General features: G+C 37.6%; 1 non-coding gene across 1 annotated transcript; it reads left to right on the top strand.

Annotated features, from left to right (window-relative positions):
• The first annotated feature begins 6,460 nt into the window (after positions 1 to 6,460).
• Positions 6,461 to 6,532, top strand: trnak-cuu (transfer RNA lysine (anticodon CUU)). Its single transcript has one exon. It is a non-coding gene; the product is annotated as a tRNA-Lys (tRNA).
• Positions 6,533 to 13,159: the final 6,627 nt, after the last annotated feature.

Below are 13,159 nucleotides of genomic sequence, written 5' to 3'. Positions count from 1 at the left end.
CACAATAAAAGGCAATAAACCAATATAAAACACGCTGTAGTCTACAGTAACAATCTCAACTGTCTTTAACATAATATTGGCTCCTACAGTGACTAAAATTGGGTGAAAAGACTTGTCATGCAAAAGTTCTGTGCCTGTAAACACAACAAGGTTATCATAGTTAACGAAAACTAACAAAATAACGAAAACTAGGATTGAAAAAAACATTTTTGTTAACTGAAATAAAAACGAGTTTTTAAAAAAAACGATGACTAACTGAAACTGTATTTTGTGGTTACAAAACTAACTAAAATTAAAGTGAAAATGTCCTTCGTAAACCTTTTTGGTTGATATGAAATCTATTTCATCTATCTGGTTTTATGACTTAATAAACTTATTGGGGCTGAGATGGATCAGACAAAGGAAATACAGGGTTGGTACACTTTAGCAGTGGTCAAATTCAAGCATTTTTCAAGGACTTTCAAGGTAAATTTTCAGTCTTTTCCAGTATCTTCCACCTGTTGTAAACTGCATGTTTTCATCTAAAACATGCAATAAGTTAAGATAAATGTTAAGTGTGTAAGATAAGTTCTTACACACTAAAAAGGGGAGATTTGACTGAACCATACCAACAGAGATGGTGTTACACTTTTAGGAGGAACGGTCTTCATTTCAGATAGGCTACTCATTATTTTTTACATTGAACATGTGATTATCTATAGTCTATAGATGGATATAGTCAGATTGCAAAAGAAATACAGTAAGAACTTCAAGCATTTACAAGCACTTTATCTAAAATCCTTTTTAAACCTTGAAAATACAACATTTAAATTCAAGCATTTTCAAGGATTTCAAGCACCCGTATGAACCCTGGAAATAAAGGAAACATTTATTGTGACCTTATTGAATCATGGCACCCAACAAATACCCCATTACAAAACAACTAACACTAAAACTAATAAAAACTAAACTAAAACCAAGCATTTTCCAAAAAATAAAAACTAATTAAAACTAGCAAACTCACCCTAAAAATGAATTAAAACTAACTGAATTTGAAAACAAAGAATCACAACGAAATTGAAACTAAAACTAATGAAAAATCCAAAACTATTATAACCTTGAAACACCCAGACAGCTGCTCAGACGGGGACCAGACCGTAACGTTACAAAGCATTCACCATTTGATGATATGACAATATGATCAGAGCATTCAGCTGCTGACTCAGAAAATGGATGTTGGCGTTGTTCAGTTCTTTTTTTTTTTTTTAAAGTTCTGCCTGCGTGTCAAAGTCAATCATCTTTGTTTGTTTCATTTCAGAGGGCAACAGGATGAGGTGTGTCCCCGATACTGCAAGTCATATTTGTAAAATGGATGTCAGAGCATAATTCCTCATTGAGCTCATTGTCATCTTAAAGGTTTTGTGTGGAAATAAAGGTACACTTAGTTACATCTTGCTGCACCCAACACACTTTGTTTAATTCATTTTTAAATGCATTGATTGCCATTTTATTAAATTTTTTATCGTATAAATAAAACGTTTTTCCATCAAAAGAAATGCTGCTATCATATCATTGACAAGAAAATACTTTATAAATGCTGCATAAATTAAAGATTTTACCATTAAATATTACAGTATATTTCTGTTAGCGATATGGTGTTTAGTACATTTAACAGTGAGAAAGTATTTTTACAAAAAATAAATGCAAAAATTACAGTGATGCATGTATATACTACTATACTTCACTTTGAGCGTCCTGAGTTCTTCCTGAACGTCTACATATGTTTGTTTGTTTTTTCAGAAAAATGAAAAAATAGCTTTGTTAGAGCGATCTTAAAAAAACTGTTACATCTCCCTTTTTCCGAAATCTTCCTGGGTTTTTAATATGGGACCCAATGAGGCTGTTGGTGGTGTTGGTGGATCATCTTTGCGTCCTACGCCCAAACTATAACTCTGACAGCTTTACCAGAGGATTGTGAGTGAGAAGACAAATTTTCCTACGTTTCTATGTAAAAATTATTTCTGTAGAGTGGAATTTGTGGCCTGGAGTGCAGTTTTCAAATTTATTTTTGGACAGTTTTACCTCTCCCTCTACACTCTGAGCGATGACATCACACACTCTGACACGAACATTCCGTGCAATACACACCCATTATAATCTCAGAATTTCTCCAAAAAGGATCATGGTCATTGAACAGGGATTGATAAAAAACTATATGACCTATCGAAATGTGGATTAATACACCGATACACAAGACTTGTGTCTACTGTTTGTGCCTTGTGCTACTTCCGGGTTGGCCTACAAATATACGATTAAGTACCTTCATATACTGTGAGAAGAGACTCAGGTTGTTTATCCATGTAGCTGGAAACATTACACCATGGGTTACATCACATTCTCACTACAGATTCTGTTGCCAAAATCCCCACCGGCATCAACAGCCCCAAATTATCTGCTTTGAATTAAACATCTCCATAATTTAATTTTTCACACAGTGTGGGGGTAAACCTGCTGTCTGTTTTCACAATTAGTGTCAGGACTCCTTACATCACATGCATGCCTCCTTTTTCTCAACACAAGTTTGGCTATCAGTCAGATTTTTCTTTTTTTTTTTTAATTACAAGTATAAAGCTGCCAGGAACCCAAAATACAAACAAAGGACATAGGTTTTTTTTATATAAATGTACCATTTTCCCCCCACTATTTATACACACAAAAACAGCAGAAACATCTAAAACATGTCTACTTGGATGAAGCTTGTCTACATATGATACATAAATAAAGTTATCACTGTAAATAAAACATGATCAGTGTATTTTCAAAAAATAGATGGACTCCAGAGGGTTAAACAAATTATTACAGGTTGTTATACTTGAAATCCATGTGTTATGACCTGAGGTTTAACTGCAGGTCTTTAGATTTTTCCATCATTGTAAAAAAAAAAATCCATCAGTGACTTGAAATATCTGGTTAATATGACCTCTGACACTTCCATTTAGGAATTTACTAATCTGACATGGACACCATCAACAAGAATCAACTGAAGATTTCATGTGACTTCTGGATATTTTTTTCATGATAGTTCAAATATGAGGAAAGTTTAGAATATTATAATGTTAATTTAGCACATGCTTTATTTGCTCTTAAACTGTACAGTGAAGTCACATAGTCAGAGTTATCCTGAAGATGAACCCTTAAGTATTCCAAAATTACTTTTAAAATTTAATATCAGATTCATTTTTATGACTTGGCCAGGCAGAGGACACAGCAGGCTCTGGGAACAGACATGACAGCGGTGGAGATGATAGATCCTGACAGGTGAATATGACATTAATGCAGGGAAAAAGGTAAGTCCCAGGGACAATGCTCAGCTGAGCTGGAGTGAGACTGTTAGAAAATAATGGACATACACTGCAAAAAAAGAAAAGTTGGGTGAACTCAAAATTGCAAGGCAACAAACTTCGATGAAATTTTAAGTTGGACAATTAAACTAAATATTTTAAGTTTTGTTTTTGAGTTTGCTCAACTCTGAATTCAGATTTTTGTCAACTCAACTGCAAGTTGTACTAATTTATAATTTTACATTGTAATAACTTTTAATCCTTACTTCTACTAACTTTGTCAGCTAATGTTGCGACCACAATTTTGAGTTAGCATTGATACGCTAATGGCTACTCTTGGAGCTGTAACAAGCAGCGCCGCTAGCATCAGTTAGCCGCTAGCGTCAGTTAGCCGCTAGCGTCAGTTAGCCGCTAGCATCAGTTAGCCGCTAGCTTTCGCTAATGACCGAATTTCACAACAAAGAAATAAGAGTTATCAGAACTATTGTCCCTTGTTGTGAACCCCAACTTAAAGATATAAGTAACAACAACTCACCAACTTGTTTTTGAGCAGACAACTGGCTTCCTTTGTTGTGCTAACTTACAGTGTAGTCCTACATGACGTCCCCCTGAATAGGACCGTAATCTATCAAATTAACATAATGCTGTAATGAAGAGGACCTGAAACAAGTGATTCAAATTATAAAATTATTATGAGATTTGCTGAGATAACAAATCAAGTGAGCAGTAGGGTCATTTTTCTATTGACTTACATATAAATTCACTTCTTTTTGTAACCAGTGGAGTCGCCCCCTGCTGGCTATTAGAAAGAACGCAGGTTTAAGGCACTTCTAATCTATTCTATTCTCTTCATTGGCTTCTTTTGTCAGGGTTGGTGGTTGCAGTTAGATTGGAGTTAGTAGTGGCTGTCATTTTAACAGGTATTTGATCATAAAATGAGTTTTGGACAAACAGGACACTCGACCTGCTGGCTCAGGCTAGATGTCCTTGTTCATCTTCTGGGGAACATACATGTGTGTCCTCATTATTTCTGTCCATTTATGGATTTAATTAATTTAGGTGAATTATGTACTCACACACATATTTAATGGTTGTTTTTTTGGGCAAAACTGATTGTGACAATTTCAGACTCAATTCAGTTTGTATGTTCTTAGGCAAAATAATAGAACGTTTATTCTTTCATAATGGCAGGTCAAATATGATGAAAACAATGTATGCATATTTTGTCTAAACCTTCATAGAAAAATCTAATTAAATTTTACATGGACATTGCCGCCTGGTTCCTGCTAAGCCTGACTTTGACAACCTCCGGGTCTGAGCAGGGAGGCAAACCAGGAAGTGCCTTAAGCTGCATTCTACCGAAAATTCCAGCAGGGGGTGCTAAGTTTGTCTGCAAAACAATGCAACAATGCAAACAATGCAAATTGTAACTGTTCAAGATTAATTGTGCAATCCCTTCAGCAACTAAGAAATGGGGAATTAAGTTACTTCAAATTAGAATTAAACATTAGCAATGTTGTCTGTAACGACCATCAGATTTATCCCCCATCCTTCTGCTGCATCCTGCAGGAGGTGTGCAGCATTTGCTCCGGTGTGACTGTAATGTTCTGCTCGAGTCTAAAGAACACGAGACAGAAGCTTCCTGTCATGTCACATAATGAGCGGTTATAGTCACATATGAATCTACTGCCCGCGCCAAGTTATCACAAATATTTCTGCTGTTACCAAACTTTCCTCAACTTCAAGCTTCACTGCTGTGTATAGCTCTGATACGGCTGTGTCTGTAAAATAACGTTGCGACGGAGTCACATACCTGGTTCCACTGTCTTTAGCATGTAGCTAAAACCATCGTTTCCACAACGTTGTATGGCCTCAACACATCCATTGCTTTCTTCATGTGCAAAGACTTATTTTCTTTGCGTTCTGAACTGGGTTTAGTCAGACTCAGTGAGTCCAGTGTCGGCTGGTTTCTCAGTAGCGATGATGTAGCGTTAGCTTTGGCGTCATCAGGTTTCTCGGTAGCGATGATGTAGCGTTAGCTTTGGCGTCATCAGTTGATGCTATCTCAGGATGGTGCCGAGTTAGATGAGCCAGTTTGTTGTATTCCCCGAGTATTTTATTTTCATGCAGCACTTCTTGCAAACTCCATGTGTCAAACTCCATGTGTCATTTCCATCTCATTCGTCCCTTCCTTATTAGAAAATCCAAAATGAGTCCAAACACTTGACTTAAACATGGACGGGGCTGTCCTTATTTTTTTCTCCGGTGCCGCCATCTTTGTTGTACCAACTTCTTCTGTCACGCTGACCGTCACCTCTACTGACCTCACCAGAATAATACAATTGTGTCACACTCTGACTCAGAGTGAGGGTAGGTTGCCGTTTGGTAGTGATGGGACGAGCGACACTGCTGCGTCAGCACTGTCCCGAGAGCCCAAGAGTGAAACCCCGTATCGGTGCGTGTATTGCTTTAAGAACGAATCACGTGACTGATACAGGAACTGTATCGTTTGGATGTGTCGTGCCAAAGTGTGTTTATAAGGAAACAAACTGCACCAACATGTCGTGGGTTTGTTGGATGGAGTTTTGCAGTTGCGTGAATATGGATCGTTCAAGGAAGTTTTCTCCGGTGTGGAATAATTTCGATCTTGTGACGCCAAACAAGGTAAATCTTTTTCTCCTTTGTTATTGTTAATTCTCCATTGTTAATTGTTAGTTTTTCCATTATATAGTATATGTTTTTTAGGGTGGCGCAACGTCACCTGTGTTACATATGATAGTCAGTGAAAGAGCCTTACAGTTGCTTTATTCATTTTATCTCGTAATAACGAGATAAAGACACCCTATGTCGTGTCATTGTCATTCATCTTTGACAAGTGAATGCAATGCGCCACCGTAGCTTTTACTCTATTCTGGTAAGAGGTTTGAATTGTTTTCAGATAAATAAACTTTTTACGTTATTGTAGGTGAAGTGTCGGCTCTGTTCTACAGAGCTATCTAACATCAATACGAGCACTTCATCGATGCTGAGGCATTATAGAGCTCGGCATGGCAGCACTGAAGAAGTGGCAGGTACTCGTGAGAGTACCCCAGGTATGTTGAAATTTTCTCAAAAAATTGTGACTTGGAAGAAGTTATTACTCCCTGGTGGTCTAGTGGTTATGATTCGGTGCTCTTATCGCTGCGACCCGGGATCGACTCCCGGTCAGGGAACAAATCTTTTTGTTGAATTTCTCTTCGAGATTAATTAAGTATCTATCTATCTATCTATCATCAAAATGCTTTGTGTGACTCTAATATTGTTTGTTAAAAATTACAGACCTTTAATAAGCTTTTAACAAAATATTTCCTTTTGGCTTGCAGGTCCTAAGCAAGCAGTGGATGAGGCAGTGGTCAACATGATCATCAAAGACTGTCAGCCACTCAGCTTTGTTGAGAACGAGGGATTCAGGGAGCTGCTGAAGCTTATTATACCCTCGTATGTTCTACCAAGCAGGAAGGTATGTTTAAGAAAGGTGATTGTTATGTTTTTGTACTATATAACTATATTTTATTGGTGTAAAATAAAATATTGGCAACACTGCTGGATCCTAGGTTCAAAATGATTGGATTCGTCAGTACACTTAAGGCAACTGAAGCAGTCAAAAGACTAAAGTTGGAGTGTGCTGAAGAAATGAGGAGCCAAGAGCCTGACCCAGCAGAAGAAGAGCCTAGCTCCTCACATGGATCAGAACCCAGTTCAGGTATGAATATTTCTGTGGCACTTTGTCATGTGATATAAACTAATTATTAACTTTAACTTTTTTTTTAGGGCACAATCTCTGGGAAACCCTCGACATGGAGGTTGAGGGGAACAAGAAGACCTCCAATGCAACGGCAGATTCCATATTAGAAGTCCAACGCTACCTGGCAGAAGGCAACATACCCAGGAAACAAGACCCGTTGCAATATTGGAAAAACAATGAGAAAACCTATCCACACCTTCATAAACTCGCACTTAAATTTCTGTGCTCACCAAGTTCATCTGTGCCTTGTGAAAGAGTCTTTTCTAAGGCAGGGGAACTGGTGTCTAAGAGGAGAAATCGCCACGGAGCAAAGACACTACAAAAACTATTGTTCCTCAATAAAAATGCATAAACAAATCACTTCTTTTATCAAGTCTTTTATTTCATATGATTTAACAGTTAAGTTTACAAAATTGTGTACATAAGTTAAAAATTGTAACTCTGAATTGTAACTCAAATTTGCTTTATTTTACATACCAACTCAGTTTAGCATTTACACAACCAAGGAATGTCTTTATTTGCAATGATTTTATAACTACTGCAGGGGGCACTTTCGGGTGACCAGCACAGTATCAATACAGTGCCGACACAGTTTGTGCAGTGTGTCAATACACTCCTTGAGGTATGATTATCCCATCACTACCATTTGGCAGACTGGAAAAAATTCCCCCAAAAACCGATTTGTAAAAAAAAAGCCTTACGGAGATAATGACAAGCCGCAGTCAATAAGGGAAGGTGAAAAAATCCAATTTGTTATGGTCGACCACAAGAACTATTTATGTCAAAAGAAAACTACAAACACATCAAATAGATATTAAAGAAGAAACAAAAAATAAATCTCCTACAAGGGGTCAGCACGGGTCAGCGACTACCATAAGTGAGCAAAAATACCATCAATATAAAGTCTAAGCTCCTCCCCCTTAATTCATGTTTAAATGTATACATAAGTACATTGGACATCATCACCCAGATATTTTAGGCTTAAATCAACATGGTGATACATATTCTACAGCAATACTTCAACCCATGAGCCCTGAAACAAAGAGGAATAAAGGAAACATTGGTTCGGCCCAATTATGTCCCACATTCAACACAGGCAAATAAAAGGGCAGCATTCACTGTCCTCGGGTCCTTTCACCAACCAGGAAGTGCTGCGGGTGGTAAGAAAATAATGCATAACAAACAACAAATGTACATAAACTGTGTAAATTAATGTTAATAAGCTGCTATTTCTAACTGTAACTCTAGTGTGGTACCCACCAGGCTATAGCTAGCAACTAGCAGGCTATAGCTAGCAGCTAGAAGGCTAATCTTACCTGCACACTTATGGTTAATGATGGTATTTTGTGTTATAAGCAGGCTGATCTGCCACAAATTGATTTTATTTTAAGTACCGTAGAATTCACTTCATATTTTCCATTAATTATTATTTAAAAAATATCAGTACTTGGCAGCCATGAATCAATATAATATCACCATGAAAAACATTGCGATACTATGCTGTATCGGATTTGTCAACCTTGGCTATTAGCAGCTTGTGTTTGCAGTGTAGCCATGGATCTACAGACATCGATCACTGGATTACTTTGATACTAAAGAAAATTCTCTCTGGCAAGTTCTGAAGCATTTTTTTTATCTCTGATCTCTAAGAGGATTTATGGACATTTATATGTGATGCACATCAAAGATAATGATATCCCCAGGAAGTGTAAGTCACACTGAATGATATTAAATGTGTTTCATATTTGCATATGTGGGTCAAAATTTGACTGAGTTATGACAGCCAGGAAATATTTCAACGTTGAAAAGGAGTTGAGATGGCGTCTATACCTAGATGTTGTCAGAGGGGTTGAACTATAAATAAAAAAGTTAAAAATGATTCAATTTCAAAAGTCTGCACAGATCTGGTCGTGACCCTGGAAAAAACAAACACCCTGACACAAAATGTTAATTAATTTATCCAACAGGCTTTTCACAATTCACTACATTCCTCAGATAAATGTTTCACGTTTTAGAAACCAGGACTCATGGACTCATTGGGCTATTTTGTCCACTTTTGAATCCTATTCATGTCTTTACATGTCTTTGTAAGTCATTTTGTGTCTTTTTTGGTCATTTGTGTCTTTTTCTGTCTTTTTTTGTCATTGGTGTCTGTTGTGTCGTTTTCAGTTATTTTGCGTCTTTTTTGGTAATTTGTGTCTTTTTTGGTCATTTTGTCTTTTTTTGTCTTTTTGTGTCTTTTTTTGGTCTGCTTTGTTTTTACTGCACTTTCAAAATAAAAAAGTGATTGTGCACAAAAATGAGAAATGTCATTGTTGGTGAGTCTCATTATTTAAATCAATGTATTTGTATCTTCCAAATATACTTAAATGAGATGTTTAAATGAGCTAAAATAAAGATTTTGAATGCTTAAATATCATCTTTGCCATTTTTTTATGTGCTAATGTGCCCCTCTGATTAAACACTGGCCCCTCCTTGGCCCCCACAGTAAAATTGGTCTAGAACTGCCACTGCATCTTACTTTTTATTTAATTTAATTCACAGGAGACTATTAAAGATGATTATTAGCTGAAATTAAAATTATTTTAAGGAGTCATACAAAGTAATATGTTATGATTTAGGAGTATCATCTGTGATTTGTTGTTGCAAAAAATCTCAAATATCTTGTCAATGTGGCATTGTCCAAATGTTTCTGAAACCAGCAGCATGGGTTTTTCTATGTCTATATCTATATTTCCCTAGTGGCCACGGGGCCCTAAGCAGTCGCTGTATTAGGATGGATGGAGGGAAATTCGGTTTGGCGGAAATAACAAAAATATATAGATTTAAGAAAATATACCTACAATCTTAGAAAATAGACAGACTTAAAAAAAATACACACTTCAACATATTATTATTGCACAAGTAAGCAGCAGTACGCAGGTGAAATCTAAAATATAATAATGGATGATAAAAATCCTCCATCCCCTCATATTTAGAACGGGTTATTGAGGGTGTAAAAAAAGCATCTTACTCCATTCTCCGAGAGCTATAAACTGTAAACACGATGCCAGTTGGTGTAGTTTTAGTTTAGATATGAAACACGTTTTAAACGGAGCATAAAAGACAGAAGTTTCTACCAAACAATAGTTTGCGGTGCCTGTTCACGGCAGCTGGAAGGATTGCCCAAGTTAACTTTTCATACATGTGGTGTGTACAGGAAAAACGGCGTACGTAAATACAATTTCCATTCAGATTCTTTCTGCTTTACTGCAAAGCTTGATTAAGTGTTGACATGTATTTGTTTTTATAACCTACAGTAAAGTTCAGAAGGCTCATTGTGATACTATGAGGTTCTAAGCCTAGCTAGCATGTTTCAACCAAGGGACGCGAACATGTCCCTTGCTGGTGAACATCACTGAAATAAACTACTGTAGTGTTTAATGCTCTTTCACCCAGACCCACTTTTTCTTTTTCCTGCCATGATCATTTTTCCTCTACTGTTTGAAGCTTTTGCTTTGATTTGCCCCTTGCTTTTGCAGTCAGTTTTAATACCGGCCTGACACTCAAAGCTAATTAGCTGACCATGGCCACTGGGGAATGAATCCCAGTGCTCCCAGTGGCTGGGTTCATCATGTGTCAAGATGCCCAGTTATAGAAAACATCTGGCCTCATGCAAGAACCACTGGCACAGATTCAATCTCAAGTGGCTCTCTGAGGCACAAACACAATGTACAAGTGGTCCAGACGGTAGCTGACTAGTTTTGTGAACCCAAATGCAGGAAGGCAGACACTGGGAAAGTTTTAAGGGTTTTATTTACAAAAGGATGAACCAGTGGTGTGGAGAAATGCATTGAGGAAACCTTATTTTAAATTAAATGATCGGACTCCAACACAAAATCCTCACCTATTTATCTGCGCCGATCATTTGATGGGGAAAAGTTCTCCGTTTAACTTCACTTTATTACAATATGTCAATAAATGTGCAGTTTACAGAGTCTCTGGGTTAATTCCACACATCCCTGACATGACAGTAGGCTGGTCAGATCATGAAGGCTGAACCAAGTCTACTTTCCCTATACTCATTTTTATAACGTAACCTAATTTTAATTTAAAAAATGTAGGTAGATCTCTCCAGAAGTCGCCTCCTTTCGATCTGCTGATTTGTCAGTTTATTCAATATGTGGACACGTCATGTCACCAAGCAGAGAAGTCGGATATCAATCCAATCCAATTCACTTTATTTGTATAGCACATTTAAACTAGAAAATTTCATCTGGAGAAATTTTGAAAGGGCCACGGGGGCTACTGCCGGTGTGTGTACACTATGATGAGACTCTTCAGAGATTTCAAACTATGTCCGTTAACCTCAAAATGTCTGTGTGTGTGTGTGTTTGAAGCATGTGTATGCATGTGTGAGGAGTGTGCGTGCTTACGCGCATGTGTGTTTGTATCTGTAACTGTAATCACATCAAAGATCAAAGGCAATCAGATCAAAGCAATCAACAGAAATAACTGACACCTGTTAATGAAAGAGTGACAGCAGAGGTTCAGAGGTGGACTGGAATTTCTGGCCTCGAACAGAAAGCATTTTTGGCAAAACCATAATACCTATCATTGATCCGACTTCACTTCGAGCGTCCTGAGTTCTTCCTGAACGTCTACATATGATTTTTTTTAAGAAAAATGAAAAAATAGCTTTGTTAGAGCGATCTAAAAAAACTGTTCCATCTTCCTTTTTTCCGAAATCTGCGTTTTTAATATGGGAGCCAATGAGGCTGTTGGTGGTTTTGGTGGATCATCTCTGCGTCGTACGCCCAAACTATAACTCTGACAGCTTTACCAGAGGATTGTGAGTGAGAAGACAAATTTTCCTACGTTTCTATGTAAAAATTATTTCTGTAGAGTGGAATTTGCGGCCTGGAGCGCAGTTTTCAAATTTATTTTTTGACAATTTTTTCTCTCCCTCTACACTCTGAGCGATGACATCACACACTGTGACACGAACATTCCGTGCAATACACACCCATTATAATCTCAGAATTTCTCCAAAAATGATCATGGTCATTGAACAGGGATTGATAAAAAACTATATGACCTATCGAAACGTGGATTAATACACCAATACACAAGACTTGTGTCTACTGTTTAAAGTTTAAATGGAGTCTCTAGGTGAAATTATGCCGGAGAAGTAGACGTTTAAAAATCTCCAATTGTTCTTTTTTTCGCTCAGTTTTTGTCGGCCGTCCCATTCATTTCAATGCAAAATTTTGGGCAGTTTTTCGCGACTTATGTCGCGAAAAATTCGTATTCTGTAGAGAAAAGTAATAGCACACCGATCCCGATCAAACCGCACGTTTTGATATATAAATTGTCCTGCAACTCTTTAAGTTGTAGGACTAGTAGCGGGACGAAATTGCGTCCGCAAGAGGAATAAGAAGAAATCCACAGTATAACAGTAGTGCAGCACTGGTCCCTACAGATATTGCTGTTTGGGACCAGTGCTCGGTGAGATTGCCCCGAGGCCCTAATAACCTTATTGGGGCTGAGATGGATAAACCAAAGGAAATGAAGGCAACATGTATTATGACCACTTTGAATCTCACACCCAACACATAGCCCATTACAAAAAACAAAGTAGCACTAAAACTAATAAAAAACTAAAACTCATTTAAAAAACAAATCAAAACTAACTGAATTTGAAGATAAAGATTATAAACGAAAAGGACTTAGGGCTGATCTCTACTGTGCTGGTATTGAACAATGTGGCGATGAACGGCTGGGGGAGCAGGTTTATGTACTGCAGGCTGATGAGTAGATTGGTGGCAGGTGTGATGGATGAGCAGAGTGGAGCAATCAGCAGCAGGTGTGTCAGGCAGAGTGGAATCGGGTCGCTACACACACACACCACACACACACACACACACACACACACACACACACACACACACACACAGACACACACACACACAGACACACACACACACACACAGACAGACAGACAGACGGAGGAACACAGGTAGAGAAAACCCAAACAAGGAAACAAGAGCAGGCTGCTGCTAATGACACAGAACTG

The sequence above is a fragment of the Centropristis striata genome, chromosome 7 (genome assembly GCF_030273125.1).
Source record: "Centropristis striata isolate RG_2023a ecotype Rhode Island chromosome 7, C.striata_1.0, whole genome shotgun sequence".
In the NCBI taxonomy this organism is placed as follows: Eukaryota; Metazoa; Chordata; class Actinopteri; order Perciformes; family Serranidae; genus Centropristis; species Centropristis striata.
This window is presented reverse-complemented; position numbering and strand designations above follow the sequence as displayed.